At 46.2% G+C, this 20,386-nt stretch overlaps 1 long non-coding RNA gene across 1 annotated transcript in view; it reads right to left on the bottom strand.

The window, feature by feature from the left end:
* Positions 1–3,249: 3,249 nt before the first annotated feature.
* LOC139755947 (uncharacterized) overlaps positions 3,250–20,386 on the bottom strand; it is a 324,536-nt gene continuing 307,399 nt past the window's right edge. The window contains exon 4 of the long non-coding RNA XR_011714221.1: positions 3,250–7,715. This is a non-coding gene — a long non-coding RNA (uncharacterized lncRNA). The remainder of the gene's footprint in view (positions 7,716–20,386) is intronic.

The following is a 20,386-nucleotide window of genomic DNA, read 5'->3' as shown; positions in this document are numbered from 1 at the left end:
GAGCCTTGTGATATAGCAGTTGATGCAGGGTTGGTGTGCAGGGTTTGATGACTAGAAGTGGTTAGTGGGTAGTGGCTGTGTTTGGTGTGATGACAGGAGCCGTTGGAAGAGCATGGGTGTACAGGGTATAGGGACAGCAGTAGTTGGTGCAGGGTGGGTGTGTAGAGTCTGAAAACAGTAGTGGTTAGTGGTGCTTGTCTTTGTAGGGTCTAGTGACAGTAGTGGTTGGTTCGGGGTGGGTGTTCAATGTCTGGTTGCCGTCGTGTTTGTGTGCAGCTGGTGAGTAGAGCCTGGTGAGGGAAGTGGTTGGTTTGGGTTTGGTATGTAGGATCTGGGGTTAACAGTGGCTGGTGCAAGGTGGGTATTTAGAGTGTAGTGATAGCAGCTGTTGGTGCTGGGTGGGTGTGCAAGGTGTTGAGGGTAATGGTTGGTATAGTTTGGGTGAGCAGATGCTGGTGACAGTAGTTTTTGGTGCTTGGTGGGTGTATAATAGTGACACTATTCTTTGTGGCATGGTGTGTGTACTGAGTCTGATGACACCAGTTTTTGGTGCTTGGTTGTTATGTACAGTCAAGTGGCAATACTGGTGGGTTGAGAGGGTCTGGTGAAAGATGTGGTTGGTATATGATGGCTGTATGGGGTCTGGTGACACAAGTGGTTGGTACAGTGTGTGTGTGTGTGTGTGTGTGTGTGTGTGTGTGTATGTGCAGCATCTTGTGACAGTAGTCGTTCGTGCTAGGTGGGTTTACAGGGTCTGATGACAGTGGTGGTTTGGGTTGTTAGTCGAATGTTTAGTGACAGTTGTTGCTGGTGTGAGGTTGGGGTTTAGAGCCCGGTGACAGCAGCGGTTTATTTGGGTCTGGTATGTAGATTTGGCGGCGGTAACACTTTGTGAGGTGTGTATGTGTGTGTGTGTGTGGTGTCTGCAGACAGTAGCTCTTGGTACGGGGTGGGTGTGCAAGGTCTGGTGACAGTGATTCGTATGGGGTAGATGTTCAGGGTCTGACAATAATATTGGTTGGCAGTAAGGTGGTATGCAGGGCCTGGCGACAGTAATGGTTAGGTTGGGGTTAGTGTGTAAGGTCTGGTGACAGTAGTGGTTGGTGCAGCGTGGATGTGGGAGGTGTGGTAACAGTTGGGATGTTTGCAGGTTGAGTATGCAGGGTCTTGTGACAGTAGTGGTTCATGCTGGGAGGGGGGGTTACAGGGTTTGGTGACAGTATAGGGTCTAAACACATTAACGGTTGGTGTGGGTTTGTCATGTTAGGTGTAGTGACAGTAGTGGTTAATGGAAGGTAGGTATTAAAGGTCTGCTGATAGTAGTGGTTGGCACACATTTGTTATGCAGGGTCTGTTGACAACAGTAGTTAGTTTGGCTTTGGTGTTGGGGGGGCCTCGTGACAGCATTCGTTGGTCCACGGTGGCTGTGCTGGGTCTGGTGACAGAAATGGTTGGTGTATCAGGGATGTGTCTGGTATGATGATGATATAGGATGGTAGTGGGTGGATGTGCAGGTTCCGTTGTAAGAGTGGTTAGTATAGGATGGGTGTGCAGGATGTGGTGACACTAGTGGTTGCTTAGTGAGTATGTACGGTCTGGTGATGGATATGTAGGGTCTACTGATCGTAAAGGTTGGTGCAAGGTTAGTATAAAGGGTCTGGTAACAGTAGTAGCTAAATCAGGGACGATGTATAGGGTCTGGCGACAGTATTGGTTGGTCCAGGGTCTGGTGACTATTAGTTGATGCTGGATAAGTGTGCGGGATCTGGTGACATAGTATCTGGTGCTGGGTGGGTATACAGATTCTGGTGACAGCACTGCTTGGCGGAGGGTAGGTATACAGAGCCTTGTTTCAGCAGTGGTCGGTGCAGTGTATGTGTATTGGGTCTGTTGACAGTATTAGGTGGAGCTGAATGAGTATACAGAGTGTGGTGACAAGTCAGGGTTGGTACGGGGTAAGCACACATGGTCTAAGGAAACAGTTGGTTGGTATAGTGTGAATGTGTAGGGTATGTTAGTATTATTGGTGTGCACAGGGTCTTATAACAGTGTGGTTGATACTGGACAAGTTTACAGAGTCTGGTGACTGAAGTAGTTAGTGCAAGATAGGTGTATGGGGTCTAGTGATAATGATATTGGTTGGTGCTGAGCTGCTGTGCAGGGTCCAGTGTTAGTAGTGGTTGGTGAAGGGTGGGTGTGTAGATTGTGGTGACACTTGTGGTGTGTGCAGGGTGAGTGTGCTGGATCTTATGAAGATAGTGGTTCGTGCTGGGTGGGATTTTAGGGTCTAATGACAGTATTGGATAGTATGGGGTGAGTGTGCAATGTTTGGTGACAGTAGGGGTTGGTGTGTTTTTTGGTGTGCTTGGGATAGTGACAGTATTTTTTTTAGGTCTGGTATGTAACTCCTGGTGACGGTAGTGGTTTGTGAGAGATGGGTGTGTAGGGTCTTCCGACAGTACCTGTTGGTGCGGGATGGATGTTTAGGTTCTGTAGGCACTAATAGCTGGTGCAGTGGGGTGAGCAGAGTCTGGTGAAAGCAGTGGTTGGTGCTTGGTGGGTGTGTAGGGATTGGTGACAATAGTAGTTTAAGAGTGTGGGAGTGCAAGGTCGGGTGATACTACAGGTTGGGGCTACGTTGGTATATAGGTTCTAGTAACAGTAGTGGTTAGTTAAAGGTTTGGGTATATGGTGTGATGACAGAAGTGTATGGTGCTGGGTGGGTGTGGAAGGGCTTGGGACAGCAGTGTTCGTGCAGGATGGTTGTTCAGAGTCGGATTACATTAGAAGTTGGTGCGGGTAGGTGTGTAGCGTATGGTAACAGTACTGGTCGGTGCTGACTAGAATGCTGGTTCTGGTAACAATTTGGTTTATGTCGAGTGATTGTGCAGAGTCTGGTGGAAGTACTGGTTGGTGCTTGGTGGGTGTGCAAGTTATGGTGATAGTGGTGGTGGGTGTTTTTATGGTCTAGACAGTAATGGTTGGTACAGGGTATGGTGGCAGTAGTGACTGGTGCTGGGTAGGTGGACGGGTGGGAAGAATCTGGTTCCAGTAGTAGTTTGTGCCGCGGTAGGTATGTCAAGTGCAGTGATGGTAGTGATTAATGCTGGGTGGGTGTGCAGTCTGGTTGCAATAATGGTTTGTGCAAAGGTGGATGTGTAGGGTCTGGTGAGATAATTTCTTGGTGTAGGGTGTGGTGACAGTCGTGGTTGGTGTAGGATGAGTGTGCAGGGCCTGGTGATAGTAATGGTTTATTCGATGGGTTTGCAGGGTGGGTGTGCAGTAGTGTGTGGTGACAGTACGGGTTGGTGCAGGGTTAGTGTAAAAAAGTCTAGTGGCAGTATTGGTTGGTGCTGGGTGGGTGTGCAGGATCTGTTGACAATATAAATTTGTTGTGTGTAAGTGTTCAGCGTCTGGTGACAGTAGTGGTTGTTGTAAGGTGCTTGTGCAGGGTCTGGAGACAGTAGCAGTTGGTAGGTGAATGTGCAGGGTCTCGTGACAGTATTTATCTATGCTAGTGGGTTTACAAAGCTGGATGGGTTTACAAGGTCTTACGACAGAAGTGGTTGGTTCGAGGTGGGTGTCCGATGTCTGGTTGTTTTTGTGCAATTGGTTAGTAGGACTGGTGAGAGCAGCGGTTGGTTTGTGTTTGGTAAGTAGGATCTGATGACAGTAATAGATGATGCAAGGTGGTTATGTAGGATCTACTGATAGTAGATGTTGGTCAGCAGTGGATGTGCGTAGTGTTGATAGTTATGGCTGGTGTAGTAAGGATGAACAGAGTCTGGTGATAGAAGTGGTTGGTGCTTGGCGGGTGTGTAGGGTCTGGTGACAACAGGGGTTAGACTGGGGGCTTGTGCATAGGGTCTGGAGAAACTAGCCTTTGTCACTATACGCTTATGCAAAGTCTGGTGACAATAGAGGTCAGACTGGGGGCTTGTGCATAGGGTCTGGTGACAATAGTGGTTCGTCCAGGGTGGGTTTGCAAGGTCTTGGACAAAAAGAGGTTGGTGCAGCATGGCTGTATATGGTCTGGTGGCAGTATTGTTGGTGCTGGATCAGTGTGCCGGGTCTGGTGACAGTAATCCTTGGTGCAGGGTGGGTATGGTAGGTGCAGCGAAAGTGATGGTGTGTGTGGGATGAGTGTGCAGGGTCTTATGACACTAATTGTGTAGTGTCTTATGATACTAGTTTTCTATGCTAGTTTGTTATGGAGGGTCTGCTGACAGTACTGGTTGGTGCTGGTGTGCTGCATCTGGTGAAAGTAGTAATTTGTGCTGGGTTGGTGTGTAGGGTTTGGTGTGTGCAGGGTCTTGTGACAAAAGTGGTTGGTGCAGGGTGGGTGTGTAGGGTGTGCTGACAGTTGTGGTGTGTGTGTGGGGTATGCAGGGTCTTGTGACAGAAGTGGTTTGTACGGGGTACATATATATGGTCTTATGACGGGAGTTTGTGGTGGGTGTGCAATGTTTCGGGATATTAGTGGTTTGGTGAGCAGGTTTTGTTTACAGTAGCTTTATATTTTTTGTGGGGTGGGGGGATGGTATGCTGGTACTCGTAACAGTAGTGATCTGTGCACAGTGGATGTGGTGACACTAATAGCTGATCCTGGATCGATGTGAAGGATCTGGTGACAGTATTGTTTGGTTCTAGGTGGGTATGCAAGGTCTAGTGAGAGTATTGGGTGGTGCTGGGTGGGCGTGCAGAGTCTGATGACTGTAGTGGTTGGTGCTGGGAGGGTGCGCAGAGCCTTGTGATATAGCAGTTGATGTAGGGTTGGTGTGCAGGGTTTGATGACTAGAAGTGGTTAGTGGGGAGTGGCTGTGTTTGGTGTGATGACAGGAGTCGTTGGGAGAGCATGGGTGTACAGGGTATAGGGACAGCAGTAGTTGGTGCAGGGTGGGTGTGTAGAGTCTGAGAACAGTAGTGGTTAGTGGTGCTTGTCTTTGTAGGGTCTAGTGACAGTAGTGGTTGGTTCGGGGTGGGTGTTCAATGTCTGGTTGCCGTCGTGTTTGTGTGCAGCTGGTGAGTAGAGCCTGGTGAGGGAAGTGGTTGGTTTGGGTTTGGTATGTAGGATCTGGGGTTAACAGTGGCTGGTGCAAGGTGGGTATTTAGAGTGTAGTGATAGCAGCTGTTGGTGCTGGGTGGGTGTGCATGGTGTTGAGGGTAATGGTTGGTATAGTTTGGGTGAGCAGATGCTGGTGACAGTAGTTTTTGGTGCTTGGTGGGTGTATAATAGTGACACTATTCTTTGTGGCATGGTGTGTGTACTGAGTCTGATGACACCAGTTTTTGGTGCTTGGTTGTTATGTACAGTCAAGTGGCAATACTGGTGGGTTGAGAGGGTCTGGTGAAAGATGTGGTTGGTATATGATGGCTGTATGGGGTCTGGTGACACAAGTGGTTGGTACAGTGTGTGTGTGTGTGTGTGTGTGTGTGTGTGTGTGTGTTGTGCAGCATCTTGTGACAGTAGTCGTTCGTGCTAGGTGGGTTTACAGGGTCTGATGACAGTGGTGGTTTGGGTTGTTAGTCGAATGTTTAGTGACAGTTGTTGCTGGTGTGAGGTTGGGGTTTAGAGCCCGGTGACAGCAGCGGTTTATTTGGGTCTGGTATGTAGATTTGGCGGCGGTAACACTTTGTGAGGTGTGTATGTGTGTGTGTGTGGTGTCTGCAGACAGTAGCTCTTGGTACGGGGTGGGTGTGCAAGGTCTGGTGACAGTGATTCGTATGGGGTAGATGTTCAGGGTCTGACAATAATATTGGTTGGCAGTAAGGTGGTATGCAGGGCCTGGCGACAGTAATGGTTAGGTTGGGGTTAGTGTGTAAGGTCTGGTGACAGTAGAGATTTATTCAGGATGGATGTGTCGGATTTGATGACAGAAGTGGTTGGTGCAGAATGGGTGTGTAAAGTCTTGTTTCAGTATTTGTTGGCGATGTACTGGTCTGCATAGTCTGGTGACAGTAATGGTTTGTTGATTTGTTGGCGTGTAGGATCTGGCGACAGTCGAGGTTGGTGCGAGATTAGTGTGTAGTGTCTCATGATACTACTTTTCTATGCTAGTTTGTTATGAAGGGTCTGCTGACAGTACTGATTGGTGCTGGTGTGCTGCATGTTGGTGTGTAGGGTTTGGTGTGTGCAGTGTCTTGTGACAGTTGCAGTTTCGTGCTGGGTGAGTTTATAGGGTCTGGTGATAGTATAGTTTCGGGTTAGTGTGCTATGTTTCGTTGCAGTAGTGGTTGGTGTGGGGTTGGTGTGTCGAGTCTGGCGATAAAAGCAATTCAGGTTTGGTATACAGGGTTTGGCGAAGTTAATTGTTTGTGCAAGGTGGGTTTAAGGGGTCAGCCAATAGCAGTTGTTAGAGCTAGGTGGGTGTACAGGGACTGTTGACACTAATAGTCGGTGCAGTGTTGATGAACAGAGTCTGGTAACCGCAGTGGTTGGTGCCTGATGGGAGTGTAGGGTCTGGGGAGGGTGTGTAACGTATCTTGACAGTAGTGGTTGGTGCGAGGTAGGTGTCTAGGGTCTCTTGACATTAGCTGTTGGTGCATGGTGGGTGTGTAGGGCTGTTGATTCTAATAGTTGGTGTTGTAGTGGTTGGTGAGAAGTGGTTGTGTAGGGTCTAATGACTGTAGTTGTGGGTGCAGGGTGGGTGTACAGGGACTTTTGACACTAACGGTCGGTGTAGTGTAGTTAAGCACAGTCTGGTGACAGTTTGTGGTTGGTGGATCTGTAAGGTCTGGTGACACCAGCAGTTGTCGTAGTGTGAGTGTGTGTAGGATCTGATAATACCAATGTTTGGTTTAAGTTGGTATGGAGGGTCTGGTGAAAATAGTGATTAGTGTATGGTGACAGTAGTGGATGGTCTAGGGTGGGTGTGAATGGTGTGGTGACAGATGTGGTTGGTGTGTGATGGGTGTTTAAGGTCTAGTAACAATATTGGTTGCTCCCGGGTTAATGTACAGGATCTGGCGACAGAAATATTTCGTACTAGTTGTATTTATAAGATCCAGCGACAGTAGTGATTGGTTCGGGGTGGGTGTTTGATGACAGTAGTAATTGGTGTTTGGTTAGTGTGCAGTGTCTGATGACTGTGGTGGTTTGTTTGGGTTTGGTCACAGTAGTGGTTTGTACATGGTGGGTGGGTGGGTGTGGGGTCTGCCAACAGTAATATTTAGTGCGGACTGGGTGTGCAGGGTCTGTGGACACTATTGGTCGGTGCAGCCTGGATGAGGTGAGTCTGGTGACGGTTGTGGTTGATGATGGGTGGGTGTGCAGGGTATGGTGACCGTGCTGGTTGATGCTAGGTGGGTGTGCAGGGTCTGATAACAATAAGTTGGTGATGGGCTGATTTCTAGCCATATGCCAGTAGTGGTTAGTGTAGGGTTTGTGTAGATACTCTGGTGATAGTAGAGATTGGTGTAGTGTGGGTGTGCAGGGTCTGGTGATAGTATGGTTAGTGCTGGATGTGTGTACATGGTATGGTGACACTATGATTGATGCGACGTGGATCTGCAGGGTCTGGTGGCAGTAGTGGTGCGAAGCTCGGTCCGGTACAGCGCACTGTCCTCAGCAAGGTTAGAAGTATGGAAGGTGACGTCGTGGGGCAGAGAAGGCACGAAGGGGAAGCGGAGCAGGCAGGCGACGACAGCGGTCGCCACAAGGTCTCCAGAACCCGTTGAAGAGTGACATGAGCGCCGAGGTGACCCTCCACCACAAGCTGTGGAAGCGGGAAAATACCAGTAATCCCAGGTAAAGTAAGTACAATATTCACATGTGATAAGTATATAAGATAAACGGTGAGGGCATGTCCAAAATATAGGGTAATAAACACAAGAGTTATAAGGATATATAAAGACACAGGAACATTAAACTGAAACCGACATGACACAAGAAAACTCACTAGAACGCGACAAGAAAAAAAAAAAAAAGAAAATATAACCATTAAAATGATAAGAATTTTGCCCAAATAATATATAAACTAAACAGCATTGTAAAACACAAAGGTGGAAAATCACCTGAAAGAAAAAGTACGATAATTTCAATAAACAAAGACAAGGAATTATTCATGAACAATGCTTCTTTCAAACTTTCTTCACAGGTCATTTGTCTTTCAAAAAAAGGGGGTTAACTGCACGTCGGTGAGCGACACGACGTCTTACATAACAACAAACTCCAAGAATAACAAGTATACCAACAGCTCCTGACAATGTGGAGAAAAATGAGCTGGTGAAATACTGGAGGTAAATACAATGGTAGAACAGTATAGCTATTGGCACGTAAGTCATCAGTGTTATGATATACAACAACATGTTCCTCCTCTGACATGTTGAGCCAGTCCACCTCGTGTGAGTGTTGCAAGGCACGAGTGTAGTGAAGGAAGCGTGTCCTAACTGACATGTTTACATAAGTGTTTGTTCTTCAAAGTACAATACTCCGGTGAAATGTGCAAGTCTGGGTACCGTAGTGTTCGGTGGAGGGTGGGTATGTAGGATCTAGCGACAGTATTAGTTAATGTTACATGGGTGTATAGGGTCAGCTGACGGTAGTGGTTGGTGCAGGATCTGCTGACGGTTATGGTTGGTGCTGGCTCGGTAAGTAGAGTCTTGTGACAATAATGGTGAGCTTTGGGTGGGTGTGCAGTGTCTAGTGACAGCAGTGGTTGGTGTTTGGTAGGGATGAATAGTGTGGTGACAGTCATTGTTTATGCTGGGGCAGTATACAGGGATCTGTAAATGGTGCGTACAAGATGAGTGTGTAGTATTTTGTGACGGTATCCGTTAGTGCTCGGTGAATTTACAGTCTGGTGACAGTAGTGGTTGGTTCAGGATACTAAAAACAGAGAGTAATAAGGGGATATAAAGACACAAGAGCAACTACTGGTTGGTGATGGATGAGTGTGTACGGTCTGGTGAAAGTAGTTGTTGCTTTTCTGGTGGTGATAATAGCGGTTGGTTTGGGTTAGCTGTGCAGAGTGTGGTGACAGTGGCAGACGGTTTGGGTTGGGTATATAGGTTCTGGTGACAAAAGTGGTTGGTGCGAAGTGGGTGTGTAGGGTTTGCTGACAGTAGCATTTGGTGGGAGGTGGGTGTGCTGCGCCTGGTGACGGTAGTGTGGTGTGCAGGGTCTGGTGACGGTAGTGGTCGGTGATGGGTGGGTATGGAGGGTATGGTGATATGAGATGTTGGTGCAGTGTGAGTGCGTAGGGTGTGGTGATAGTTGTGGTGTGTACAGGATGAGTATGCAGGGTATTGTGACAGTGGTTGGTTGTGGGTGGGTGTGAAATGTCTGATGACAATGGCCGTTGATTTGGGTTTGATAAGTACGGTCTGGTGACATTAGTAGTTGGTGTAAGGTAGGGTGTGATGGCCTTGTTGAGAGTAATGCTGGTGCGGGGTGAGCATGCAAAGTCTAGCGACTGTAGTGGCTGATGCCTGGTGGCTGTGTAGGGTCTGGTGACAGTAGTAGTTGGTGAAGGACGGTAGTGTAGAATCTGGTGGTAGTAGTGGTTAGAGCTAGATTGGTATGTAGGGTCTTATAAAGTAGTGGTTAGAGCTAGATTGGTATGTAGGGTCTTATAAAGTAGTGGTTAGAGCTAGATTGGTATGCAGGTTCTTATAAAGTAGTGGTTAGAGCTAGATTGGTATGTAAGGTCTTATAAAAGTAGTGGTTGGTTCGAGGTTGCTGCATAGGGTCTGGTCACAAAAGTGGTTGGTCCAGGGTTGGTGTGCAGGGTCCAGTGATGGAGGTGTTTAGCGCAGGATGGGTGTGTAGGGTCTAGTGACAGTATTAATTGCTGCTCGGTGGGTATATTCTGAATGTGGTGATAAGACAGTGTAGGACACGGTCATGTTCTATTTACACTCCTCTCACGATGCTCCATCCGTCACCTACGGTATATTCTTACATACAACACACCTACAGTAGCTTCGTACGTTACTGCGGGGCGTCATCAGCACAGAAGGAACTAGGACAGGTGACGTCGAGGAGCAGAGAAGGTACGGAGGGGCAGTGGAGCTGGCAGGCGACGACAGAACCAGCCGAGTGGTAACATGAGCGCCGAGGTGACCCTAACACAACAAGCTCTTGTAGCAGTAAAATACCAGTAATCCCAGATAAAGTAAGTACATAGGAATGATATTCACCTGTGAATAGTGTAGTAATGGTGAAACAAAGCCGCTGGTGAAGACGTGACACTAACTTTAAGCACAAACAAACAAGATACACAATTGTTACCGGTGAGAGACAAGGGAGTGTGTCGACTGTCTATGAACTTATCGCTTCTGCCGACAGGGCGCATGACGGTCGTTCAAAACAAGAGGGAGACGAGCGTAATACGTTCTATTCAAATATTAAATGTAGGGATATATGAGACATGATATGATGAATAAGGATACATAAAATAAACTTCCTCTAAAACGTAAATAAAATAAATCATTCATCAGTAATATAGAGAACAGCTTCGGCATGTCCTAAGTACAGGTTGCTAAACCGAAGAGTAATAAGGAAATATAAGATACAGGAACATGTGAACTGAAACCAACGTAACACAGTAAAGAAACACTCACAACAACGTGACAAGTAAGCAACAAGCAATATAACATCCCTAAAATGGAAAAATTATGCACATATGATATATTGATAAAAATATATAATAATTTCAGTAAACAGTTTAAGTGTTGCCCGGCAACATGTGTAGGTGAGTGCTTGCTCTTCAAAGTACAACAGGTTAGGTGATATAAATAAATATATATATATATATATATATATATATATATATATATATATATATATATATATATATATATATATATATATATATCCCTGGGGATGGGGGATTAAGAATACTTCCCACGTATTCCCTGCGTGTCGTAGAAGGCGACTAAAAGGGGAGGGAGCGGAGGCTGGAAATCCTCCCCTCTCGTTTTCTTTTTAATTTTCCAAAAGAAGGAACAGAGGGGGGCCAGGTGAGGATATTCCACAAAGGCCCAGTCCTCTGTTCTTAAACGCTACCTCGCTAACGCGGGAAATGGCGAATATTTTAAAAGAAAAAAAGATATATATAAACCTCCATGGGTGAAGGCATATACAGAGCATCAGATTGGGGAAGAGCAGTGTGGTTTCAGAAGTGGTAGAGGATGTGTGGATCAGGTGTTTGCTTTGAAGAATGTATGCGAGAAATACTTAGAAAAACAAATGGATTTGTATGTAGCATTTATGGATCTGGAGAAGGCATATGATAGAGTTGATAGAGATGCTCTGTGGAAGGTATTAAGAATATATGGTGTGGGAGGCAAGTTGTTAGAAGCAGTGAAAAGTTTTTATCGAGGATGTAAGGCATGTGTACGTGTAGGAAGAGAGGAAAGTGATTGGTTCTCAGTGAATGTAGGTTTGCGGCAGGGGTGTGTGATGTCTCCATGGTTGTTTAATTTGTTTATGGATGGGATTGTTAGGGAGGTGAATGCAAGAGTTTTGGAAAGAGGGGCAAGTATGCAGTCTGTTGTGGGTGAGAGAGCTTGGGAAGTGAGTCAGTTGTTGTTCGCTGATGATACAGCGCTGGTGGCTGATTCATGTAAGAAACTGCAGAAGCTGGTGACTGAGTTTGGTAAAGTGTGTGAAAGAAGAAAGTTATGAGTAAATGTGAATAAGAGCAAGGTTAGGTTAGGTACAGTAGGGTTGAGGGTCAAGTCAATTGGGAGGTAAGTTTGAATGGAGAAAAGCTGGAGGAAGTGAAGTGTTTTAGATATTTGGGAGTGGATCTGGCAGCGGATGGAACCATGGAAGCGGAAGTGAATCATAGGGTGGGGGAGGGGGCGAAAATTCTGGGAGCCTTGAAGAATGTTTGGAAGTCGAGAACATTATCTCGGAAAGCAAAAATGGGTATGTTTGAAGGAATAGTGATTCCAGCAATGTTGTATGGTTGCGAGGCGTGGGCTATGGATAGAGTTGTGCGCAGGAGGGTGGATGTGCTGGAAATGAGATGTTTGAGGACAATATGTGGTGTGAGGTGGTTTGATCGAGTAAGTAATGTAAGGGTGAGAGAGATGTGTGGAAATAAAAAGAGTGTGGTTGAGAGAGCAGAAGAGGGTGTTTTGAAATGGTTTGGTCACATGGAGAGAATGAGTGGGGGAAAATTGACCAAGAGGATATATGTGTCAGAGGTGGAGGGAACGAGGAGAAGTGGGAGACCAAATTGGAGGTGGAAAGATGGAGTAAAAAAGATTTTGAGTGATCGGGGCCTGAACATGCAGGAGGGTGAAAGGCGTGCAAGGAATAGAGTGAATTGGAACGATGTGGTATACCGGGGTCGACGTGCTGTCAATGGATTGAACCAGGGCATGTGAAGCGTCTGGGGTAAACCATGGAAAGTTCTGTGGGGCCTGGATGTGGAAAGGGAGCTGTGGTTTCGGTGCATTATTACATGACAGCTAGAGACTGAGTGTAAACGAATGGGGCCTTTGGTGTTTTTCCTAGCGCTACCTCGCACACATGAGGGGGGAGGGGGTTGTTATTCCATGTGTGGCGGGGTGGCGATGGGAACAAATAAAGGCAGACAGTATGAATTATGTACATGTGTATATATGTATATGTCTGTGTGTATGTATATGTGTACACTGAGATGTATGTGTGGACATGTATGTATATACATGTGTATGTGGGCGGGTTGGGCCATTCTTTCGTCTGTTTCCTTGCGCTACCTCGCTAACGCGGGAGACAGCGACAAAGCAAAATAAATAAATAAATAAACCTCCATACACGCACATATACATACATATATATATCAACATATACACATATACATACATATACATACACATACACAGACATATACATATATACCCCGACCCACAGTAAATAGCATCGCTACCCACTGCTTCAGCGAGGAAGCGGTAGGAAAACAAAATAAAAAAAGCCATATTCGTTCACACTCAGTCTCTAGCTGTCATGTGTAATGCATCAAAACCACAGCTCCCCTTCCACATTCAGGCTAACAGACCTTTCCATGGTTTACCCCAGAGGTTTCACACGCCCTGGTTCAGTTCATTGACATTACGTCGACCCCGGTATAGCACATCGTTCCAATTTACTCACTTCCTTGCACGCCTTTCATCCTCCTGCATGTTTAAGCCCCGATCGCGCAATATATATTGTTACGAACTCAAGACATTCGAGCAAGGGCGCCAGTAACATATATATGTTACAAATACTACACTGATCCTTGTCTTTGCAAGGACGTTAGATTTGTTATATTGCACAACTCAGAACAACGCTATCTTAACGTTTTGGGATTAAAACAAACACCAGGGTTAGAATTACTTATAATTCACTGAACATGAGTTTAACATTGAACATGAGTTAACATTCCAGATAAGATTTCAAAGCAGGAGATCTCTTTCCTTTACGACAATTCGTTCGATAACATTACACTTAGACCTGACGTGACACAGTAAACATCATCGTTACACTTAGCTAAACCTGACGTAACACAGTAAACATCATCGTTATACTGAACTAAACCTGACGTGACATAGTAAACATCATCGTTACCTTTAGCTAAACCTGACGTAACACAGTAAACATCATCGTTACACTTAGCTAAACCTGACGTGACACAGTAAACATCCTACAAACTAGGGCAGCGGTGGCTAAGGGGTTCGAGACAGGGAAAGCCTACATTACCTTGCTGGGCTCGGGACTGCTTAAGGAATCGACTCCCAGACGATCGTCTGAGCCTTTTATCTGAAGGACCAGCAAGGCAGGAACAGCTAGCCACGCCTCGACCCGCCACCTATGGCTACGATAGGTCAGAATGACACAATTGCCCTTGATAGGTCAAAAGACTGATTGTCACGGCCTCATCTTGACGTGATTGGTTGAAGGAGGCCTAAGGTCCGGCCCACATATTCAAACTTCTTTGCTCCCTTGTCCATGACAGCAGCGAACGTACGGGATGACATACCCCACAGCTGGCCCCCACGCCTTGACCTGACGCCGTTGACATGGGTTTGGGTGCTAGAGGACTGGTCAACAACTGCTTCAAAGCATAATTGCTAGGACAATTAACACGGTCAGGGAAATGAGATCCGAGCCGATAGCAACCACACCCTACACCAAGGCACACCATACACAGAGATATACCATACTCAAATATACAAACATGTGGACACACACGTGTTCGTAACCCCCCCCCCCTCCTTAAAGGAGGAAATTCCTGGAAGTGGAATTTTCTCACGTTAAGAGCGGGATAAACAATCAGCTAACACATTATGTGCGAAAGCAATATGGTGAATATCTAAATTGTACTCTTGAAAGAAACAAGGCCCACCTGATTAATCTCTGACTCCGATCCCGTAACTTAACATTTTGAAAGGGGTTGGTAGTCAGTACACTCTAAAATGATTGGCTGAAGGACACAAATATACAGAGTGTTATAATACAAATAACAGACAAAGGTTCCTTCTCCATGGTAGGGCTATCTGTTTGAGCTCAACCTTCTCTCTGTCCTCCTGCATGAGGACCTCACCAGCGTCAACATCACTGGCATTCACAGCTAATCTGGTTGGAGCCTGCAAAATAAAACAGTTAAAAGTAGGTTTCCTAACTGATGAGAGAGGCTTCTCACACTGCTCATTCCAAATAAATCTGATATCATTTATCAATAGATTTATGAGATGGGGTTGCAACTGCGAGAAAAGTTACTAATAAACATTCTGGAATACCCAACCATGCCCATAAGACGTCTCAGTTCTCTCTGAGATCGAGGGGCACTCATCTACGGGCTAATACTTGGACCCTTAAGGTCGGTGGAAGGAGAGGACTGACAAAACTCTGGCAAAACTCTGGGTATGTCGATAGGAGGGCAGACCTTTTTACCCGTCACTTCCCAGGCAGGTGCTAAAGCTTCTCCTACGTCCACATCATGGCTTCAACCCTTACCGACTGAGAGCAAGGCGGACCTTTGCACACGTGATTTCGCCTCCCACTTCATGTTCGAGCCTCCGTCTTCCCAGGTCTCCGAGGCATTCGCAGCTACGTCGTCAACTTCGTCACACACGGCTCTCCCAAGCACCGCTGGACGTAGGATGATGCAGACTGGCACCGTCGGTTCAAAGGGGGAGGTCACTACTGAGATATGGTTTAAGCATGTTGACGTGACTTACAATCCGAAATCTGCGCCTATCGGGGGTAGAGACAAGATAATTTGAGTCTCCTACGCTCCGGATAATGGTGTAGGGACCCTGAAAACGGACAGCCAAGGGTTGACCTGGCTGCTGTAGTAGAAGCCACACCTCGTCGCCCGTCTCTACACTTCTAAATCGAGACCGTCTGTCAGGCCACCTTGTCCTTCCTTCCTGACTCTCTCTTGAATGGGCTCGAGACAAACCCTCACTCTCACCCAATGACTCTCATACGGACTCGAAACTAGCACAGGAGGTATCACACAGCTTCTCCTCACTAATTTCATCCTCAGAAGACGTCCTCAATTCCTTCCTCACAGCGGAGTCTACACCAGGAGAGAGGGTATCGCACAGCTTCCTCTCGCTGGTCTCACTCTCAACAAGAGTGTAACAGTGGCCAGAGGAGGTTCTTAGCAATGGGCCTACAATGTCAACTATAACTCGGTCAAACGGACCTACAAATGGGGGAATAGGAACTCGCCCGTCTCTACACTTCTGAATCGAGACCTTCTGAATAGGCTTTCCCAACACTGAGCGACATCCCGGCGGACACCAGGCCAATATACATTTCACTACACTCGGTCCAGGGTCTTCCTCACCCCTAAATGACCGGCAAAGCTTGAGTCATGCGCAAGCTTCAAAAATCTCCCTCCTGTAGGGACGCGGCACTAACACCTGGTGAACTGCCTGCCACTCCTCGTCTTCCCCATTACATGACACTGAACACCACCTCCTCAGGTCTCACTCTCAGGGAGAGTTTTCACTCCCCGCGTTTCAACGGCTATGTCCTCAGGCACACGGCCTGCCGTGCCGGCTGTCATGGACCTGGCACCATCGTGGATGTAGCCTATCTCTGGTACCTCTTCATCAAGCTGCTCTGCCTACGTGGACTCCACCGGGCCCTTGGCAATTTATTTACAATCCCTACAAAGTCATGGCCCGTGAAGAAATCTATTTCTACTCTCACATCGACTAGTGGAGCATCCCTGGGACCCGTCAGTCCATCCAGCAAGACTCGGTCTCCAACCCCTTCTCGCGGCATCAAGCCATCCAACATCAGGGACTGTAACGCACCAGAATCCCGTAATACGGTTACTTTTCGTCGTACACCACATCAACTAACATAGCCCTCTAACAGGAACGCATGTAGTTCCCACAGAACAGATCCTATAATAAGGACAGATTAATCAAAAGTCTCGTAACCCCTCACTTTCCTAGGAGCAGAAATAGCCTCACCTACTTTACTAAACGGCCTTAAAATTAAGAAGAGACTCACGAGCCTACATTTAAGATTTAAAAAGTAGAGTCTCTGGATTCCTTCTCCCGAGCCCAGCAATCCCTCACCTGGTGCCCAACCTTGCCACAGGAAAAGCAAATCTTAACTCTGAGTATTTCCCCTGGCTTTTATGAGTAACCGGCAAGGTAGCAGATTCAGGTGGGATTACATTATTACCGGACTTTCCCTTTACATCGGAACCCTTCGAACGTCTCTCCGTAACAAGTTGGAGCGTAGCCACCGTGCGTAATCGCCCTTTTGAGAAAATACTTGACATAAATTTGCCTAGGTCTCTTCACGACCTCATAATCATTACACTGGTCAACGCGGCACTGGTCAACGGCATGATTAACGAATCAAGGAGGGAGATTCCGTTAAGGCAAGAAATATCCTGGCAAGGTCGCCAATTCATATGTTACGAACCCAAATACTTATTCGGGCAAGGTCGCCAGTAACATATATATATGTTGCAAATACTATACTGATCCTAGTCTTTGCAAGGACGTTAGATTTGTTATGTTGCACAACTCAGGATAACGCTATCTTAACGTTATGGGATTAAAACAAACGCTAGGGTTAGAATTACTTATAGTGAAAGAATTCAAATGTACAAGGTGAACACATAAATCAGGCATGAATCATTTACATTAACAATGAACACGAGTTAACATTCCAGATAAGGTTTCAAACCAGGAGACCTCTTTCCTTTAGGACAATTTGTTCGATAACATTACACTTAGACCTGACGTGACACAGTAAACATCATCGTTACACTTAGCTAAACCTGATGTGACACAGTAAACATCATCGTTACACTTAGCTAAACCTGACGTGACACAGTAAACATCCTACAAACTAGGGCAGCGGTGGCTAAGGGGTTCGAGACAGGGAAAGCCTACATTACCTTGCTGGGCTCGGGACTGCTGAAGGAATCAACTCCCAGACGATCGTCTGAGCCTTTTATGTGAAGGACCAGCAAGGCAGGAACAGCTAGCCACGCCTTGACACGCCACCCATGGTTACGATAGGTCAGAATGACACGATTGCCCTTGATAGGTCAAAAGACTAATTGTCGCGCCCTCATCTTGACGTGATTGGCTGAAGGAGTTTAGCCTAAGGTCCGGCCTATATATGGTGTGAATTCAAACTCCTTTGTTCCTTTGTCCACGACAGCAGCGAACATACGGGATGACATACCCCGCAGCTGGCCCTACGCCTTGACCTGACGCCGTTGACAAGGGTTTGGGTGCTAGAGGACTGGTCAACATCTGCTTCAAAACATAATTCCTAAGACAATTAACACGGTCAGGGAAGTGAGATCCGAGCCGATAGCAACCACACCTTACACACAAAGGCACACCATACACAGAGATACACCATACACATATACGAACATGTGAGCATACATACACGTGTTCGTAACAATATATATATATATATATATATATATATATATATATATATATATATATATATATATATATATATATATATATATATATATATATATTTATTTATTTTTTTATTTTTTATTTTGCTTTTTCGCTGTCTCCCGCGTTTGCGAGGTAGCGCAAGGAAACAGACGAAAGAAATGGCCCAACCCACCCCCATACACATGTATATACATACACGTCCACACACGCAAATATACATACCTATACATCTCAATGTACACGTACATATATACCCATGCACACAATTCACACTGTCTGCCTTTATTCATTTCCATCGCAACCTCGCCGCACATGGAATACCATCCCCCTCCCCCCCCTTGTGTGCGAGGTAGCGCTAGGAAAAGACAACAAAGGCACCATCCGTTCACACTCAGTCTCTAGCTGTCATGCAATAATGCCCGAAACCACAGCTCCCTTTCCACATCCAGGCCCCACACAACTTTCCATGGTTTACCCCAGACGCTTCACATGCCCTGATTCAATCCACTGACAGCACGTCAACCCCGGTATACAACATCGATCCAATTTACTCTATTCCTTGGACGTCTTTCACCCTCCTGCATGTTCAGGCCCCGATCACTCAAAATCTTTTTCACTCCATCTTTCCACCTCCAATTTGGTCTCCCAAATTCACCTCCACCTCCGACACATATATCCTCTTGGTTAATCTTTCCTCACTCATTCTCTCCATGTGCCCAAACTATTTCAAAACACCCTCTTCTGCTCTCTCAACCACGCTCTTTTTATTTCCACACATCTCTCTTACCCTTACATTACTTACTCGATCAAACCACCTCACACCACACATTGTCCTCAAACATCTCATTTCCAGCACATCCACCCTCCTGCGCACAACTCTATCCATAGCCCACGCCTCGCAACCATACAACATTGTTGGAACCACTATTCCTTCAAACATACCGATTTTTGCTTTCCGAGATAATGTTCTAGACTTCCACACATCCTTCAAGGCTCCCAGGATTTTCGCCCCCCCCCCCACCCCCCCCCACCCTATGATTCACTTCCGCTTCCATGGTTCCATCCGCTGCCAGATCCACTCCCAGATATCTAAAACATTTTACTTCCTCCAGTTTTTCTCCATTCAAACTTACCTCCCACTTGACTTGACCCTCAACCCTACTGTACCTAATAACCTTGCTCTTATTCACATTTACTCTTAACTTTCTTCTTTCACACACTTTACCAAACTCAGTCACCACCTTCTGCAGTTTCTTACATGAATCAGCCACCAGCGCTGTATCATCAGCGAACAACAACTGACTCACTTCTCAAGCTCTCTCATCCACAACAGACTTCATCCTTGCCCCTCTTTCCAAAACTCTTGCATTCACCTCCCTAACAACCCCATCCATAAACAAATTAAACAACCACGGAGACATCACACACCCCTGCCGCAAACCTACATTCACTGAGAACCAATCACTTTCCTCTCTTCCTACACGTACACGTACTTGGGAGCAGCTGAATGAGTGTGTTAGTGGTTTTGATGCACGAGACCGGGTTATAGTGTTGGGTGATTTGAATGCAAAGGTGAGTAATGTGGCAGTTGAGGGAATAATTGGTATACATGGGGTATTCAGTGTTGTAAATGGAAATGGTGAAGAGCTTGTAGATTTATGTGCTGAAAAAGGACTGATGATTGGGAATACCTGGTTTAAAAAGCGAGATATACATAAGTATACTTATGTAAGTAGGAGAGATGGCCAGAGAGCGTTATTGGATTACGTGTTAATTGACAGGCGCGCGAAAGAGAGACTTTTGGATGTTAATGTGCTGAGAGGTGCAACTGGAGGGATGTCTGATCATTATCTTGTGGAGGTTAAGGTGAAGATTTGTATGGGTTTCCAGAAAAGAAGAGTGAATCTTGGGGTGAAGAGGGTGGTGAGAGTAAGTGAGCTTGGGAAGGAGACTTGTGTGAGGAAGTACCAGGAGAGACTGAGTACAGAATGGAAAAATGTGAGAACAATGGAAGTAAGGGGAGTGGGGGAGGAATGGGATGTATTTAGGGAATCAGTGATGGAGTGCGCAAAAGATGCTTGTGGCATGAGAAGAGTGGGAGGTGGGTTGATTAGAAAGGGTAGTGAGTGGTGGGATGAAGAAGTAAGAGTATTAGTGAAAGAGAAGAGAGAGGCATTTGGACGATTTTTGCAGGGAAAAAATGAAATTGAGTGGGAGACGTATAAAAGAAAGAGACAGGAGGTCAAGAGAAAGGTGCAAGAGGTGAAAAAAAGGGCAAATGAGAGTTGGGGTGAGAGAGTATCATTAAATTTTAGGGAGAATAAAAAGATGTTCTGGAAGGAGGTAAATAAAGTGCGTAAGACAAGGGAGCAAATGGGAACTTCAGTGAAGGGCGCAAATGGGGAGGTGATAACAAGTAGTGGTGATGTGAGAAGGAGATGGAGTGAGTATTTTGAAGGTTTGTTGAATGTGTTTGATGATAGAGTGGCAGATATAGGGTGTT

The sequence above is a fragment of the Panulirus ornatus genome, chromosome 20 (genome assembly GCF_036320965.1).
Source record: "Panulirus ornatus isolate Po-2019 chromosome 20, ASM3632096v1, whole genome shotgun sequence".
NCBI classification, from domain to species: Eukaryota; Metazoa; Arthropoda; class Malacostraca; order Decapoda; family Palinuridae; genus Panulirus; species Panulirus ornatus.
Note: the sequence above shows the minus strand (reverse complement) of the source record. Positions and strands in the feature narration are given on the sequence as shown.